Source organism: Terrapene carolina, unplaced genomic scaffold, assembly GCF_002925995.2.
Source record: "Terrapene carolina triunguis isolate 2854851 unplaced genomic scaffold, T_m_triunguis-2.0 Scaffold231, whole genome shotgun sequence".
Classification (NCBI taxonomy): Eukaryota; Metazoa; Chordata; order Testudines; family Emydidae; genus Terrapene; species Terrapene triunguis.
The window spans coordinates 15257105-15277290 of record NW_020664582.1 but is presented as its reverse complement, the minus strand read 5'-3'; positions in this window follow the sequence as shown (position 1 = coordinate 15277290).

Genomic DNA, 20186 nt, shown 5'->3' with positions numbered 1-20186 from the left:
CGGGACATCTGGTCACCCTAGTTGAAGGTGCTGGGGGCTGGATTTTGATGAAGCTGGTAGGTGCCCTATGAGGGTGAATGTGGCAGTGGGGGCCACGGATGAGGGGGCGAACGGTAGGAGTGAAGTTGGAGAGTTATGACTCAAATTACCTGGATATTGGGAGTGAGGTGTGGACTAAGAGCACAACTGAGAAGCAGGAGTCATGATTTCTCATCCAGGCTCTGCCCCGGCCTGAATTTGGGAAGTCACTTAACCCCTAGTTTTCTCTGTAAAATGTGTCAATACCTACTGACGGGTAAATTAATGTTTGTCCGGTGCTTTGAATCAGAGCACTATATGTGCAAAGTATTATGATTTTTTTATTTGAAGCTCTGTAAAGGTTTAAATATTTATTGGGGTTTGTACTGTGGTGGTGGGGTTCAGATTTTTGTGATTTGGATCTTTGAAGGATGGTCCAGTGGTTAGGGTGCTAGCCTGGGACGCAGCAGATCTGGAGTCAATTGCCAGCTCTGCCACAGACTCCTGTATGATCTTGGGCGAGTCACTTAGTGCTTGTGTACACAGGGAGTTATTCTGGAATAGCTGTTCCTGATTAACTCCATGTGTGGATGTTCTTATTTCAGAATAAAAGCATCTGCACATGGAGTTAATCAAGAATCTGCTTTAAATTCACATTACAGATTTATTTTCATGTGTAGACTAACTCTTAGTCTCTCTTTCTGTGCCTCATTTCCCCATCTGTAAATTGAGTGATGATAATACTTCCCTGTCTCACAGGGCTGTTGTGAAGATAAAAACATTAAAGATTGTAAGATGCTTAGATACTATGGTAATGGAGGCCACATAAGTATCTGAAAGAGAGAGATAAAGGCATTTGAGTTGGTACCTAATGCTATTTTGATTAAAAAAAAATAGAAAGATATAAAATGAACATGGCACACATTAAATGGATTACAAGTTGGCTAACTGATAGGTCTCAACATGTATTTGTAAATGGGGAATCATCTTAGTATGGCTGTGTTTCTAGTGGGGTCCCTCAGGTACTGGTTCTTGGCCCTATGTTATTTAAAATTTTTATTAATGACCTGGAAGAAAGCATAAAATTATCACCGATAAAGATTGCAGATGACACAAAAATTGGGGGAATGGTAAATAATAAAGAGGACAGATCACTGATACTGAGTGATCTGGATCGCTTGGTAAACTGAGCACAATACTGTTTCTCACTTTGACAATTAAAGCAGAAATTAAGGTGTGCATCTTGCAAAGTGACCTCTCTGGGCACACCCCTTTGTCCATGTGGTGCATCCCTGAAGGACAGGGGCTTACAGTGATTAATACACATCGATCCTGAATCCTAGGTCCCTATTTTAAAAATAAATGTTTCTCAGTTGTAAAAGTGCAACATAATAGAAATGTAATATATTGGTTTTATATGCAAAACTATTACAGAGAAAATGCTTTTGGATCTGAGAATGTGTCTCTCAGTTTTCAGCCCAAGGGGACTTTTTTATACAAAAGTTATAAAAACTTTTAAATTAATTATTTCAGTACAACTTAAAGATAGAACCCTAATTCAGTAGCTCCTCTCTCGTTTCTCTTAATTAAAGCCCCAATCCTTCTGACTCATACTTAACTTTAAACAGTGAATTGTCCTATTGACTTCAATGAGATACACAGTGTGTAAAGTTAAGCACATGTATTAATCTTTGTAGGATCAGGGCCTGAGTCATTAAAATAATAGAGTAGGTGCTATTTAAAAACTTCAGCATTTATATCTCCTTGTGGTAATTGAGAATAATATATATGGTACTGCAGTTAGTGCAGAACAGTAAATGCTGAATTTTAAATTGCACTCATTGTACTAATGATACTTTTATGTATATAAACACTTTACAACCTAAAAGTGTACACAGATATTAATGTATTCATCTGTCATTAATCTGCCATTACTTAGTGATATAGTCTATACAACATTCTTACCTGAACGAGAGTGTCTTTTAGTACACTATGCCCCATTTAAGCACCTGAGGCTTGATTTTAAATGGTGCTGAGCACCCACAGATCCCATTGAGTTTTGGCTGGTCAACACTTGTGAAAATCACATCCTTCAGTGTGGACTTTGCATAGGGCCTTGTGTGGTATGGATTGGGAGGGGGAAATTGTCCCAAATCCTGAGAAGTCTTCTAGAAGCTATGGGCCAGTTCCTATTGAAGTTTAATGGGGATTTGCTTCAACATGAATTTGGACAAAAGAGTAAATGATTTATAAAATTGTACAAAGGTGCTAATGTAAGTTAGTGATGCTACAGGAACTCTGTGTCTTTATTGGTCTGATCTTGTACGTCCTCCATACACTGGACTTCTAGTGGGAATTCAGTATGGATTGAGCACTGTGCACCCAGCTCCTCTGTAATTTCTGTTACTATTGAAATATGTAATTTAGTTCAGAATAAGAAGTTTTAAATGGCTGCTGGAATGATGGATTGGAAAAATGTCATCACGGAGAAGAAATAACTTTCTTAAATAATATTTCTAGCTAGATTGTAACATATATGTTAATGATTTTCCCTGACTGAGGTTTTTCAGCATCATATAATTAAGAAGTTCTGCATAAAGCTGACGAGCACATAAGGAAATCTGTGTCTGATGAAAATATCACATGAAATGGATAAAGTTGGAGGAACATCTGGACATGCAAGGATAAGATTATGTAGAAATCATCAGACTTTGGATGTATCTTGGTTAAATTCTAGCCTACAAGAGACATTATTACCAGGAAAACCATGGCATAAGGTAAAGTGTTTGTTTGCAAAATATGCATCTATTAATAATGATTTAAATACATGTGGATGTCATCTTTTCAATTTTTGAGCTGTCCTTGTTCCTGTTGCTTTGCTTATATGACATTTAGCGTGGAGGGTATTAAAACAACAACTGTTGTTTTTGAATATGCAAGTAGGTAAATATTCTAATGAATATTTCAGTTAGATAGTCAAGAAGTTTGTTACTCTACTTGAAAGTTAGGACAAAAGTCATGCATCAGAGTGTTACTCAACTGTTCACATTAGCTTTCCCACAATAAATTCTCTAAAGGCAGTGTGTTTACACAAAAACAGAAATTCCCTTCCCCCTAAAAACAGCTAAAGAAACTCTTGATACATATGAGGCAAGGGGAAGATTACAATCTTCCAGACTGTTTGCGTTCTGTAACTTTAGTTTCACTCATATCATGGACAAGGCATGTTATAAATACCTGGACAGATGGACATACTTGAACAGAATGCTAGCATAAACATCAAACCAAATTCATACTTTCACCAGATCTGAGTTTGCCCCATAATTCTTTCATAATTCTGAAATACAATTTAATAAAAAATTGTCAGAGTATTTTGCTTTCTTATGGGTTTTCTGATATTCAGCCTTAACTTTTCTTTGCTTAATAAAATTTCATTACTTGTAGGTAAACCCTAAAGCATTCCTTCCTTTCATAGTGTTTATATAGTTCAAAGTTTTGTTCAAATTACACATCTACCCCAATATAACGCGACCTGATATAACACGAATTCGGATATAACACGGTAAAGCAGTGCTCTGGGGGGGTGGGGAGAGCTGCGCACTCCGGTGGATCAAAGCAAGTTCGATATAACGCCGTTTCACCTATAACGCGGTAAGATTTTTTGTTTCCCGAGGACAGCGTTATATCGAGGTAGAGGTATATTATATTCTTCCCCTTCCCCCTTTTTATCATAATCTCTAAGAATTGTTGGCAGTAATCATCTTGAAATCTTTATTTGCTTTGAGTTATAAAGCAGAATCAACGCAGATTCCCCCCCCGCCCATTTTAACCTGCTATGTAAAAGAAACAAACACCTACAAACAAAATGCATTGTTTAGTTTTGAATCCACAAATAGGGAAGTCAAATAATCTGAGTGGCATCAATTTTATTTACAGCATAGGGCCCAATGTTGCAATACCTTACACAGTAAGTGGGTTCTCTGGGATTCCACCATTTATTTTCCTTTCCCATCCCTCTCTCAAAATTCTCTTATTGCAATGACCTTCCATGCCACTAAGGAGGGCTGGAATCATCTGCCTTGGGTGATTGTCAGTATTGCTCCATGTGTCACACAGAGGATTCTGCTAAGGAACAAGGTAAGTTGCTTGCATTGCCTCAGGGAAGGAGCAGTCTGCTGCCTCAGATCGTTCTAGCCCAATAGCAGAAAGATGAGCTTGGGAACCAAGACTGGGATTGTTCTGCATGGCAACATGTTGAAATAAAATGAGACTTCTGGATCAGCCACATTAAGATGAAAGATTGCTCCTTAAAGAACTTCAGGTGATGTCCAGCTACTACAGTGCAGGGTGCATTAAAAGTCAATAGTTAGCCTGAATTAAAGTGTGAAGAATTTCTGGAATTACAGTATGTTAAAATATTTACTGAGACGAGATGGGTGAGGTAACATCTTTTATTGGACCAACTTTTGTGGGTGAAAGAGACAAGCTATTGACCTACAAAAGTTGATCCAATAAAAAACGTTACTCACCCACCTAGTCTCTCTAATATTGTGGGACCAACACAGCTACAACAACACTGCAAACTGAATATTTACTATAATTTATTTTTCCTTTAGGTTTTAGACAAACTTGGAGCTGCTCTTGCTGATGACGTGAAGCACCAACTAAGAAATCCTAAACAACGACAAATGGTTTTCTGTCTTCTTGGCCAACATTTTGTTAAAAAATATTTTAATGAGTGTCCTAATCAACCGAGTCTACTAGTAAGTGAGTTATGGGAGCTTTGAGCCTACAGTAACATAACGTGAACATGTACAAATCTGTTGTTGTCATAAAAGTAAAGTGGATTATTTTGTTCTCAGTTATAAAATTGTACTTAAAAATTTTTCAGTATAGTTAATTGATCTGAAATAAGATTAAAATGTTATATATCTTTTACCTTGTATCTAACAGGCTTTCAAGTATTTTTTTTCTCCTCTCAGGAAACTTGAAAAGAAAACAAGATGATGGGTGTATATGTGAGGGTTTTCTCATTTGGAGCTATGGTTCAAGTCCAGATTCAGTGAGATATCAAACTCATATAAGGATAGATTCTGTAGTCCTAACTTAGCAAAACTTTCATAGACATTATGGGAATTTTGTCTGAGTTAGGATTGTAGGATCTAGCCCTTTGAGCAGACTCTTCTTAGAACGGAATTCATGTGGTAGCAGACTTGACAGGTTTGGAAGCATTTGTGCGTGACAAGGATGATGGGAGTATTCAGTTCTTCATTATGGAAGGATGGTAGTGTGGCTGCTGTCCTGTTGTGTATACAGTTCTGGACAAAATCCTGAGGACCTTACTCAGGCAAAAATGTCATGAACTTCAATGGAAATTTCGCCTGTGAACTGAGCAAGGAGCTCAGGATTTTGTTCCATATCTTTAAAATCTTCTTAAGCATTGATTGTCTGGCTACTAGAATCTTTTGTTGCCAAAGCAGTAGAGTGTTTTTAAATCTGGGAATTTCTTGCTCCACATTAAGAGTAGCCTGAATCAAGCTTAGTCTGTGTGGTATCTTTACCCTAGGAAAAGGTTATTTCCCTTAATAAGAGTATCCTGATAACAGGACTTGCTACTGTGGGAATTTATTATTCCTCAGTAAGAATATCTTGGGACAAGATCACTCCCTAAAATCATTGTCTTTGTGAGAAAGTTACTACAGATTTTCTTTAGGGAAAAGTTACTCCTCTTTGAAAAAAATGTTCCCCCTGCCTTAAACATCTAACTTTAAGCCACAAAAAGTAGGAAGGCAGAACTTTTAACTACTTTGTGCCTTATTTACATTGGTTTTTTGTTTTTGTTTTTTTAAATCAGAACCAAAATAAAAGACCTCACTACACTTCTGAACATCCCTTAATAAAATCACAAAACAATGTATTAGTTTTCAGAGTTAAGTACTTCATCACTTGTTTTTCAAATTAGGCTTTTGCTATCTCTAAGGAAGAAGTTCATTACTATTTTGAAGTCCAATGCATTTGTTTTTGCAAGAAATATTTTATAGAGGTGTTTCAGATCCACTGCTTCTGTCAGCAGCAACTTGCCATGTATCCTTCTTTAACTGGGGGTTAGAGGACAAAGATAGGCAAGGAGGTAATGGCAGTGTGACTTCATGCACCATGCTACCAAAGGAAGCGAGGATGTAGGGAGTAATGGAGGGGTCAGATCTCTGTGTGATTGCCCTGGGATCCATTAAACTTTTTGACAAATCTCAGAACATCCATCTTGTTCAAGGGTTCTCCCCTCCATTGGTCCTACAAACCACAACCTGGAATGATGCTTCAGGAACTCCATGAATTGTAATTCAGAGCTTCTTGTATTACTTTTCACCTCCTATGTCTTTTTCCATTGGTGGATATATCCAGCCTTGGAGTTTAACATTTGAGAGTAAGGCAGAGTAAGACTGGTACATGAAGAAGAAGTGTGTCGTATAGCAAAGGAACGTAATCTCAAGCATAAAGGTACTGAGAAGTAAGCATGACTCTGGGTATTCTTTCTGAAAAATAAGATATTCCTTCAAGTAAACTTTTCTCCAAGATAAAGATATTTAGAAGTAAGTTTGACTCAAAATAATTTTACTGAGGAATAAAATTCTTGGGAGAGAAGACTTCCCTCTATATTCACTGGCACCAGACCTTCCTCTCAGTGACTGACATAAGGCACTGCTCACTGGCAAATTTTCTCTACTAAAACTTCCTTCCCTAATGTGATAATCAACAGTCTTGGCCCTGGCAGCAAAAAATGACAAGAACTGTTTATAAAAGATGTTATGTTCTTGTGATAACCCAAACCTTCTGTACCTAGTCTTCCACAAACATGAGTGAGAGAGATCAGAAGAAGTTGGAAGAAGATACAAGGATTTGGCTGAAGCAACAGTGCTTAAAAGCTGCAGAACGCATTAGCTGTCAGTTCAGACTTGGTGAGTTAAGATATACTGTCTGTGCCATATATATGTGGAAACAAGCTTGGGCAATAAAAACAACTGCCACTATCTGCAAATCTTACTGTTACAGCTAAATCTTTGTCTACAAAAGTATTAAACAAAAGATTTGAGAGACTCCAATCAAGCCACCTACTCTTTTTATGAATAAACAAGAATTGATTGCACCACAGAAATAATGGGTCAGGTTCTGGTTCCTTCTCTGGCTGCTTTTGCATCATTTTAGTTGAGCAAAGCAGCTGTAAAGCAAGCAGATCTGGCCTCCTAAGGATTTTCCTACACTTGAAAATCCTTGGGAGGACTGTAGCATCTCTTATGCCAAACATCCTGCTATCTTCCAATGCATGGATCTTTCCTATAGGAAAAGGGGCAGCATCGCCAATGTGTCCCTCCACTCCATTGATTCCTGGGTGCCAGTATGGCTCTTTGGAACAGTGGGTTGCTGGATGTAAGTGAGAGCAGTCCTTTGTCAGCTCTAATTTATGCTGAGAAATGGCCCAGTCCCTGGTTGGCCCAGGATCTAGGGATTGTAATGACGAATAGTACCTATATCTGATACCATACTTTTCATTGTACTTTTTTTCATAGCTCTCAAAGCACTTGACAAAGGCAGTAAGTATCATTATCCCCATCTTTTCAGATAAAATGCCACCTGAAAGCAAGCTGTCTTTACCTCTCCTTCAATCTTGCACCAAATACAGATTTGCCAAATCGAAGGATGTGGGCTAAGTAGGTCAAATTTATCCCTGATGTCATTCCACTGAAGTTGGGGGAGTTAACACCATGGATGAATTTGGCCTGCGGTTTAATTTGTTACTACATATGTCTCTCACATAACTGTCACTGTTACCAAGCTAGCTGCACTTCTGACTCCGTCCTGATCTCTGAGTTCATCCCCTCTCACATCTCATGCCTTGAGCTGTCATGTGCCTTGGGAGGGAATCACCCAATTCTCCCACTCTCAGACCAGGTCTGACTTAGTTTCAGTTCCTGCAGTTTTTTTCCCTCCAGGAGCTATGACAGTGGTACCCAGTGACCAGACAGCCTTCTTAAAGGAAAGTATTTAAAAAAAAAAAAGCATTTAAAATAAAAAGACCGTAAAACAATAAAACAGACAATATTCACGTCTAGCTAACCCATGTGTCTATCCATCTTCCAGATGGGGATCCTGGTAGACCTAAGCTTCCTATAGGCACCACAAGGCTGCTAGGCTCTGAGTGAAAGCCCCTTCCCTTAAATCACAAACCAGTTCTTTCTGTCTGCTGCTGGGAGTTTTCTGTCTTTAAAAGCTGCTCAGTGTTTTAAAAACTTGCTCACAGGAATTGACACCATTTAGTGTCCCTTTTGATCGCTAGACTCCCAGTCTTGGTAAAACAGATGCATAACTTTAGGCTGGAGTCTGGAAGTAGGCCATTGTGTTGTAATTGCTACCCAGTTGTTGGGAGGTTGCTTACCTAGAGCCATTGTGTTGCTTTCCTGCTTGTTTTTCCAACAGCCTGCTATTAAGATAGACCAATACATCCATACAGGAAAGTTTAATAACCTATTATAGCTATACAGTAACTTTACCTCACTGACCGGGCCACATACAATATTCATACAATTATTACATATCCGTATGCTCAGATTATTACCTAACAGCTCCATGCTTGCCACAGTAACGTCCATCAATTTCATTCATATGTCTTCACCTTTCAGTATGAAATTGAAGAAGTCACTGTATGCCATTATTTCCTGCCATAGGCCCTGATCCTACAGTGAGTTCTCTGCAGGCAGACCTCTGTACCTGTCTGGAGACCCGCTGAAGTCAGTAGGATTCTGTGCAGATGCAGGGGTCAGCCTATGCAGATCTCATAGGAGGACTGAGTCCATGCTGCTTATTGTCCTTTTTTGTTTATTATTTTGTGTTTTTTATTAAAAAAAAAATTCTGCTAAAATATATCTGAGAAGAAAATAATATACAAATAAATGAAAGAGAAATATATATAATAATATATATTTCTCTTTCATTTATTTGTATAATATATTATATAACAATATCATACCAACTGCAGCTTAGCAGTAATTATGGTTTACCACAGGAATGTTCTGCTGTTTTCAAATTCGTTTTTTATCTTAGGAAATCTGAAAAATGTCCTGTTTAGTGTTGCTGTATCTCCTACATGAAGCTAGAAATGAAACAGCTACAGGATTCCTTATTTCGATGTATGCTCTTGAATAAATTGGTTTGCATGTGAAAATCACATGTTGTCTTAGTGTTCATGTAAGTGGTTGAATTAAACAAGAATTTTTTGTAAAGTTAACATTAAAAATTGATTCCCTTCAATAATAATAATAATGACTTGACTTTGGTCTCTTGAAAATATTCACTTTTAAAAGTGCTTTATAAATATTAATTGCACTTAATTGGAATTCCAATCTCCTACTCAATCTTAGGAGTCATTCTTAGGTACCTTAAGGTTGGAAAATGCAGTGTTAATTTTGCTTTTAAGTCTTTTGGACCTGATTTTTTGCTCCCCAAACTGTGTGTATTCATCTGCAATGTGAAAAGAGTCTAAAGTGGGGTTACGACACAACCAACCAGAATTCTCCATTCACTTACACCAATGGTAGTATTTTGTACCCAACCTGCATTCGCTTTGCACAGGTGTAAGATTCCACACAGGGCGCAAGGCAGTGGAGAATCAGGTCCTTTGAGTCTGACCCTGTATTTGTTTAATTGTGTGGTTTTGGGTGTGCAAAATATGGAGGACTCAAGACTTGCATTTGTAAATGACTTTTAAAATCAATTCAATTTTGTTTTCCGTACACTAGATAATAACTCTGACAGACTGGCTCCCGAAATGGTGCATTTTCTTAATGATACCTACAACATAGTAGCAACAGAGATGGAATTGTTATTGGCTACACATGAGGCATGGAAAAAGGTAGCTTATTCTTTCTCCAGTTACAGTTTTTTGCTAAGAAAAAATCTTTAACTTGTTTTTTTAAATATTATTCAGCAAATAACAATCCAGGTAATTTATATCCCCTCTCATAGGTTACTTTGAATCAACATTAACATCTAAATTAAAGATCTGCTGATAGACATCCAAAATTGTAAATTGTTTGTGACTAGAACACCATTTATATTACATTTTTGCATTTATAGGCAGAAGATTCACATAAGGATCTACCTCCATCGGAGTGGAATTCTAATCCGACATCAGTAGCTAAAAAAAGGCCAAATTCTGTTGAAAGCAAAGACCTCAATTTAGCCATATATGGAGGATCTGTTTTCCAATTAAATGAAAAAGGTAAAAGAAATAAATTGATTCAACCCTTAATAATGCTCTCTTAAGTGTACCTGATATTTAAAAAATAAATCAGAAATCATATCCACATAGAAAAAAACATAATTAAATTAGAGTTAAGGCTACCGTAACTGTACTGTGCTTGGGGGTTGGGGAGCAAAACAGGCCCCAGCAATGCCCACAAAGCCTGATTTAAGGAATTCTGACTCAGCCCTCTCAATTCCCAGGTCCCTATCTTCCACAATAAATCCACATCAGCATTACATGAGTGGACAAGCAAATTTATTTAATTTGATGCTTTTTACTTAGTGTGACCGGGGTCCCAGGGAGCCATGCTGTAGTTACTCAATTAGAATCAATTGCGAAGAATGGGGCAAACAATCCCCAAAGCTGGTGGATATTCTAATACTTAGATTTACCAAGCAAGCACAAAACAGCTTCTATAATACCTGACTGGTTACCCAGAAGCCAACAACACAGTTCTCTTAAAGCAACCCAGCCTCAAGTCTCCACCCAAACACCCAAGTCAGATATGATGAGGATTACTGTAAATCTTATTCATCATATAAGAAAGTTCTACCAATTCCAAAGGATCGGACACATTACCTCCCAGGTTAAGGAATATTTCAGATCTTACCTAAATACACGCTTACAGCCAATTCTTATTAACTAAACTAAAATTTATTAGAAAAGAGAGAGAGTAGTGGTTAAAAGATCAATATACATACAGACATGAGTATAGTTTTGAGATTAGATTCATAGTAGAGATGGTAAGCTTTGTAGTTGCAAAGAATTTTCAGAATTAGTCCATAGGTTATAGTCCAATGTCCATATTCAGGGTAATCCAGGTGGGACTGGAGATCTCAGCCTTATGACTTAAGCTTCCCCTGCATGAAGCATCAAGCAGATCTGAGATAAAAAGGATCAGGACCCAAGTGTTTTTATACAGTTCCAGGCCATCTTTTGACAGTTCAGAGTCCTTAGGCTAACAATAGGCAATCATGGAGACTTTGAAGTAGACCTATTTCCTAAGCATCACCGGTAACTAGCTACAGGGATTAACATAAAATAATGTATCCATTAAGCAGTTTATTACAAACTTTAAAGAGACATATAGACAATGACACTATTTCACCCAACATTCATCTAAATGTTAATATTCCCTTTTGATCTCTGAATCAATTGCTATAGTGATAGACAGGAGCTGTCTATTTACAGGGCTGACATCTAACAAGATGTAAGTAAACACATACAATTAATATCACCTCCAATTCTCTAACAATACATGTTTGTATTTCAAAGTTCTAGCCTATCTAACATGGAATGACCCTAATTACCATTCACATACTTTTCTAACATGTCTCTAAAGGTTGACTCGGGTCATTTAGCCTGTGAACCGTTTAATGCTTTCTATTGGCACCATACTTGACACACTTTGTATAAGATTCATTGCAACTATATAACAGTGGTAGCAACAATGATTTGTATGGTCATATTCTAATCAGATAACATCACACTTAGAGAGTGGCCCAAGTAAAAAAGAAAGTATTCATATCTGGAGCCTCCAAACTATCAAGATGTTTGGATCCATGTTGTGGTTCAGCCTATTATAAAGATAGGAGTAGCTGTGATATCCAGACCTGAATCCAAGTTTCGATTCTGAAGCCTTCCAAATTCTGATCCAGGGTTTAGGTTCAAGCCCATCTCTCTCTTTCTTTCTTTCTTTCTTTCTTTTTTTTTTTTTTAAATACAGAGTGTTAACATTATTTAAATCCTATAACTACTATAATCATGTTGAAAAACAAACCTACATATGATAGGTTAAGAACTTTTGAAATTACCAATGCCAGTAATTCAGAGATAATTTGTTAACACAGAGCATCTGCTTTGCTTGTGCTTTCCCTGCCAGTCAGGAGTGCCAAACCATTTTTGAAGAGTGTGATTTTTCTCCTTTATTAAAACATAAAAGGTCCTCCACTTCAGACACACAAAAGTGCTCCTTCACACAGATATGAGAGCTAATAGAGGTTTTCAAGCTGATGTAGAGTGTCATCATTTATTCATTCAGGCTTAAAATAATTGGGCAAAAGACCAGCTAGTGTAACTACCCAAGTGAGCTTTAAAAGAGATCAGTTTACTGCAGAATATGCAGCATTTTGCAAAATAATACATTTCACCTAACTCATAGCAGTGTTTTTTCTCCAAGTGCTGGTGCATATACATACTCCACTTCAGGTGTGTGCTTTCCCAGTGCACTAGAGCCGGAGATTTGTAGACAGGAGTTCCCACTGGGGCGGCGCATGTGCCCTGAGTGTCCTCATACCTCTAACCGAGGTCATAAAGGGCAGAGCTGCCCCGACCTCTCCTTCTCACTGCCTGTGGTTCTCAGTGATGGCTCAAGCTCACTGTCTTTCTAGTGCTGGTGAGCACCCTTTTCTGTTAAATAGCCCTAGAGTTCTTAGCTTAATCTTACTGTAGATAGATTAGCTTGTTAGAGAGTTCAAGAGGGCGTGAAACCGTTAAGAGGTGCCCGTGGACGGTGTGAGGCCGGTAGCGGCCCCCAGCGCACCGGGACCGGGTCTTCTTGGAGTCAGGTTGCTTGGGAATGCAGCCCAAAGCTGGTGGTAAACTCCATCTAAGGCTAAATACTGGCATGAGACCGATAGTCAACAAGTACCGAAAGGGAAAGTTGAAAATAACTTTGAAGAGAGAGTTCAAGAGGGCGTGAAACCGTTAAGAGGTGCCCGGGGACAGTGTAAGGCCGGTAGCGGCCCCCGGCGTGCCGAGACCGGGTCTTCTTGGAGTCAGGTTGCTTTGGAATGCAGCCCAAAGCTGGTAGTAAACTCCATCTAAGGCTAGCTTGTTAGTGTTTCCTATGGAAAGTGTGTGTGTGTGTGTGTGTGTGTTGTTTTCTCCCTGATAGGACTACTTCTATTTGTTTTTACTCCTGTGTTGGTACCCCAGTACTGGAACAGCTATACATAAAAGTCCCCACATTTTAAAAACTGCTCTTCTTGTGAGGCAGTTGTGGCCATTAATGAAGAGCATACTAGATGCCTCATTTGTCTAGGTGCAAGACATATAAGGGACAAATGTATCTGCAAGCCCTTTACTAAGGGGATGCAAAAACCTTAGGTGGTGTGTCCAAGGGCGTACCTCATGGAAAAACCCATTTGTCCTGCCTCCAATCCAGGCCATTCTGGAACTGAGCAAACTTAGTACTCCTCCACCAGAAGTGCTCTGGCTCCTCCATCTACTCACGGAGGAAGAAAACCCCTGAAAACCTCCAGAGAGACGAGACATAATTCTCCATACCAGGGGGCATCTGGCCCAAATTGGCAGCCCTCTGGAGATGAAGACTACATTAAGAACCAAGAAGGGCTCCTCGAGCATACACGGGGACTCCAGTTGCCAAACTTCAGCTGATAAAATTCATATAAGCTGTCTAGTACTGAGCTAAAATCGAGAGCTCCAGAGTGCTACTCCCTGGTACCATATGAGCTGAGGTACACCTCTACCCCTATATAACACGACCCAATATAACACGAATTCGGATAGAATGCGGTAAAGCAGTGCTCTGTGGGGGCGGGGCTGCGCACTCTGGTGGATCAAAGCAAGTTCGATATAACGCAGTTTCCCCTATAACATGGTAAGATCTTTTGGCTCCCGAGGACAGCGTTATATCGAGGTAAAGGTGTATGTAACACTAGTACCGTTAACTCTGGTGCCAACCATATTGGTACCATTGATGTGGGTACCTAATGTATGGTCAATGACTCCAATGCTGGTGGCCCTGACACCAGTGCCATTGATTTCATTGCATGAGATATACCAGTAACTGTGGCTTCAATGCTATCAGTATAGTTGACTCCCCAGGAATATATGGCAGCCAGGAAACTAGACTACGTATTGGTACCGGGGTCTTGCTGCAACAGACTATTCTCTTGGTGATAACCGCAGTTCCGCCAACATCAATGGGTGCATGTCTGGAAGAGATTCATACCCAAGCACTATGGTCAAGTTAATTGGGCTGTCATCAATTCTACAACTGCCACAGCCTACCTGCATTAGGAAGGGTTCTAGTCTATGCTAAACTTGTGTACCAGTCTGCAAGTTCATGCAAGGACAATAGAAATCTTGTCTGAGGCAGTTAGGGCATGTAGCATCCTGAACGTACGTGACTCAGCATGCTAGACTTCACTTACAATGTATGCAAAGCTGGTGGAGGTGTGTGTATTGACCAAACAAGCACCCACTGGACATCCTGGACATCCTACTTGCTCAAGTTTTATCATCCATGTACTGGTGGATGAGTCTGCAGAACGTTTGCTGGAGGGTACTTTACACTCCTCCTCTTCCAGCTATATAGTTCATCAAAGAATCAGCCCTCCATATAAACTTCTTGGATTTAAGGGGCATACACGGAGCATGCAAACTTTTCTCACCTCCATCGAGTGCCTGATGATATGAGTGATAGAGATAAGGTGGGTGAGGCAATACCTTTTATTGGACCAACTTCTGTTGGTAGAAGAGACAAGCTTTTGAGCTACACAGAACTCTTCAGGTCTGGGTGATGATGGACAACACAACTACAATGTTGTACCTCAACAAACAGGGCGGAGCAGGGTCCAGTCCTCTATGTCAGGAGATGGTACAACTTTGGAACTTCTGCATTTTGAGGGTTTAGTACCCTCAAAGCCTGTTACCTTCCTGGGGTGCAGAATGTTTTCGCAGATCACCTCAGCAGGAGGTCCTTGGAAAATCACAAGTGGTCACTGAAAAACAACATAGTGTGTCTAATAGTCCAGAAATGGGGATATTCCAGTGTCACCCTCTTCACAACCAGACAAAACTGAAAATGTCACTGTTTTTGTTTCAGGGCCAGTCAGAGTCCAGTTCTGTCACAGATACATTGTGGTCAGTACTGCAAATAAACTTATATAGTGAGATGCACAGTATATAATGACCACCCAGAGAGAGAAGCATCTACTAGCCTCTGCTTGAACAGAACCTGCATATCACCTTCTGGTGACCGGCCTTTAACTTCAAGGCTTTAAGAACATAATTTCCAGTAGAGATAAATAACTTCTTAAATATTATCCATACATACATTTCACAATGATTATGACAACCAGTAAGCTACTGGCTCTCAGAAGAGACCTTACATTCCATCCTTTGGTATGTAGATACTTGACCCAGGCGATCCCTGTAAACCCATATGTGCCCTTATGCCATCTGCTAACTGGCACCACAGAGTCCATGAGTCGCAGTTGTCTATTCACACATTTGCTGACCATTATTTCATCACAGTAGCTTCCAGAGCTGATGCAGGCTTTGAGAAATGTGTTCTTCAGTTTTTGTTTAAGTAAACTACAAATTCCCACCACCTAAGGAATTCTTCTGGGTAATCACCTGAAGTGGAATAAATATATGTGCACAAGCACTCCAAAAAGAAGAAACCATTCCTTACCTGTACAGTAACGATGGTTCTTCAAGAGTTATTGTGCACATACAGGTCTGTCGCATCTTACGCGCATTTAACATGCGCGATTTCAGCTTTACACAGGCGGCAAAAAAAAAAAGAAAAATAACAATTTTAATACTGTACCTGTAGTGCGGGCGATTTCGCCCGCCATTGAACTCAATGTAATTTTGACTATACGCAGTTTTCGCTTTACGCGCTAACTGCAGAACGGAACCCCCACGTAAGATGAGACTCGCCTGTATATATTCCATGAGTCATCCTCTTTCCCCACTACTTCAGAGTCTAATGTCACAAGATTCTGGTGCACTGGAACTGAGAGGGCTTTGCGCCCTCAGTAGGAGGCAGGAGGACCCTCAGGGTGCATGTGCCATCCCAATAGGTATTGCTGACTAAAAGTCTCTGGCTCAAGTGCACTGGGCACACACACACCTGAAGTGGAATACATATGTGGCCAAAGCATCTGTAAGGACAACAGTTACTGTACAGGTAAGTAACTGTTCTTATTGCGAATTTTATATCTACAGTCCTCCAGTGCTCTCTGCTTTGAAGCAAATAAAGTTCAAATATTTGATTTCTTAAACAAACAGTTCTATTTTAGATATTCCTTTCCATTTTATTTTTTGGTGATACTGCCATTGGTAACCTTTTGAAAGAGTGGAAAAGGTAGCTATAATTCATTAGTCATTTACTATTTATATTTGTTACAGACAAGATGCATATTGGTCCTGAGATACCCTCACCTATTCTAAATTGCTCAGCAAGTGATATACTGGGAGACTCAATCTGTGCCATAATCTCATTAGATTATGATAGTATGTTAACTGTGTGTGAAAGGCTAAGTGGAAAATTACTTCCAAAGACACTTCGACAGTTTATCTGGACTGATAAACTTCTAAAAGCGGATGCAAAAGTTGACAAGTTTGAAAGAATAACGTAAGTATTTATTGTTTTCCTCTGTTGAAAAATATTGTGGTGTTAGTAACTGCAGCCATCTAATTCTTGGCCTATTAAGATATTCAAAATAATTCCTGATTCTCTGACATGAAATTAGCCCAAACGTTCTTCAAACTGTTGAGAATAATATACCACCTTAACATCATCTTGCAATACCAGTAGGAGAGAGGTTCCTCTCTGAAGTTTGTATTAACTCCCACCTCTTGGAATATCCAAGAAATGCAGAAGCAGTTTAGTGACATTTGACTATGAATTTACTGACTCCAGGACACTTTCAGTGTCTGCCTGCCTAGATCTATGTAATCACAATGTTACTTTTCATTCAAATGAGTTTTTATAAATCAACTCCTCTCCCATGGTGTAGTCACTTGATGTTCTAATATGAAACAAGAGCAGGTGTAAACAGAACAACCCACAGTAACTTCTAGGTAACAAACTATGGGCTAAATCTTGCTCAGTCAGATCTCCTCCTGAAATGAATGAGAACCTTTGCCTGTGGGGTAAATGCTTTTCTTTGCTCTGAGTTCAAGTGGCAGAAGTTGGAGCATTGGAGACCTACAGACACTGGAGCATGAGGAGGAAATCAGGCCATGGAGCCAGTCAGTATCTGCTTGCGTAGCTCTGGAGCAGCCTTGGCCTCTGCCTCTGGCTCTGCATGTAGAAGTGCCCCTTCTGGCAACAGCTAGATTGGCTTGGTGGTAGATCTGCTTACCCCACCCATCTCTTCAACCTCCTCTCTGCCTTGCTCCCAAAACTGACTGAACAGAGGGCTGCTGAGAAGCTGGGGCAGGTGAACTGGCAGGAAACCAGGCAAGTGTCAAAACCTGCCTGATTTCCATCAGAATTTTGTCAAAATCATCACATTCCCGCAGAACATTTCAATTTTGTTTAATTGGCATTTTCCAACAGAAAAATGTTCTGTTGGAAAATTTCTATCCAGGTCTACTTTCATACCTCCCAAGTATTTAAAAATAAAAATAACAGTCTTTTTCTCTGTTTCTTCCTTCCCATCATCTGAGGAAATAATTTTATTACTTTATAAATGTTTTTGTTTGTGGGTTTTGTGTGTGTGTGTGTGTGTGTGTGCGTGCGTGTGCATAAATTACTGAGGGAAAACAGTTGAATAGTTTGCTTCTGTTCTAAAAGCTGTGAGATCAGTGATCCTTCTTATCCCTTGACAGAAAAAAATTCATAGGTCCAACTCATCTCAAAGTTCTCTCTCATGAGTACATGAGCCACTCCCAGTTGATTGTCAGTTTAATTGTTCTGCAGAACACAGATGTTGTGGTCATAATCATGGATGTCATAATCATGGATGGAGTGGTGCTATCTCAGGAAGGTAGGGCCAATCTCATGGAGGGCTTTGACTATCATTTCATAGACCTTGAACTTGACCCTGTTGTTCAGTGAAGAATCAATACAGAAAAGTGGATTCTGATTTGATAAAGTACTGATATCTTTGAAGATGAGGTTTTTTTTGGAGGCCCATGGAAAAGTCTAGTAATTACATGCTTGCATGATTTCCAAATGTAGGGCTGAATTTTGTCCCTGGTTATGCACATGCATCTCTCATTGACTTGAATGGGACTTATGTGCATCCAGCAGAGCCCGAGCAGATACATGCTGTGGGCCAGATCCTCAGCTCTTGTAATTTGATATGTCTGTTTATGCCAACTGAGGATCTGGCCCTTTGTGTATGATTGTTTCCTCCCCACCCTCCATCATTTCCAGAAAGTTTGAATTGGCTGTGAAAGGGGCATATTCTAGAATGGCTCACTGGCATGATGAATGGGCATTTCTGGAACTATCGCATCAAAATATAGTAGTCTGCATTGTGTCTGAATGCTGATGTGTAGAGTGAGTATTTTGGATACATTTAGGTACCAGGTATTTTTATGTCAATTCATCTCAGTTCATAACAAGCTTTTGAAAATTATACGTAATCAGGGAAATTAATCAGTGCTTCATCTTCTCAGAATTCTCGAGAGAGAAGCTAGAGTGAAGTTTGGACGAACAGTGGCACACCGAATTGCTAAACTGAACATTAGAAGTGCCACCCGATCACCAATTTCAGGCCTTATTGAAAATGCAGTTGTGGAGGTTAGTCAGAAAATGTAAAACCTGGTACACTGTTTATTTTTTATTCTATATTTTCTTACTCTTTGTCCAGAGCACTTCATAATGAATATTTGCACTATGGAATGGTGATTAAAACCATATTCATCTGGTCATAGCAATACTACCATTCTGTTGCATATTTCCAAATAAGTCATCCATCCTTACACCACTCATTGCTGATGTTTATCAGGTGACTTCTGGGTTTTTCTTCTCCTATCCTTAATTGGTAATCATTTTGGTAATGTCCTCCTAGTTGACTCCTTTGGTTGGTTACTGAATTCTGGAATATCATTACGAACACCATAGTATGATTTCAGCCAGTCCACAAGATGGAGTAAACTTTGTCTTCTTTGCACACTTGAAAGTGATTCTTACAGTAGAGAGAAGCATACTGTTTATAGTGCCATTAAATAATTCAGTGATCTATAACTCACAATAAAACCGAACATCAGTTTTATTCTAAAAGTAATTTGCAGCATGAACAAACTAGTGATAGGTGGAACAATATATCCTCATAAAGAAATCCATTAAGTGACATAGAACTCCCTAGCTGCTACTACAAGAGCCAGATAGATCACTTCTACATTTTAAGAATGTTTCGCAGTTTGTTGGCAGATGTACATGTTTGCAAGGGAGCAGATGTGGGCACAGTGACAATAACCTTTGTGTTGCTAAATTGAAGATCAAATTAAAGAGGATGAAGAAGGTTAAAAGACAACTGTGCATCAGCAGTGCACAATTAAAAGACCAAATACAAAAAGTGCTTTTCAGCTTGAACTGAAGAACAGTTTCAGTATTCTAATGGAGTTAAGTGAAGAAACCCAAGACATTGATACTCTATGGGAAAACATCAGAGAGTACTATCTAGAAAGTTCAAAGACAGTTCTAATAACAATGAAATCTAAAAAGAAAGAATAGATTAGCTATACTACTTGGACAGCTATGGAAAAGAGAAAAAATGTAAAGCAAAATCTCATGAATGCTAAGTCATGTGAAGAGGCAAGCAAGTGGCAAGAAGAATACAGCGCTCTAGACAGAGAGGTTAAAAGGAATACTAGAAGGGATAAAAGGGCATATATTGATAGAAAATGTCAAGAGGCTGAAGAGGTAGCCAAAGAGGTGACCTTATAACCTTGTATAAGGCAATCAAATAGCTAACAGGAACCTTTAGAAGTACCAGAGGCCCTATTAAAGATGCAAACGGAAAGACTCTTAGTACAGAAGAACAACAGAAAAGATGGGCAGAACATTTTCAGGCAGTTCTAAATAGACCATGCTCAAACAAACTACTAGAAATGTGTGATGATGACCTACCACTAGAGCTTGATATTGATTTAGGAG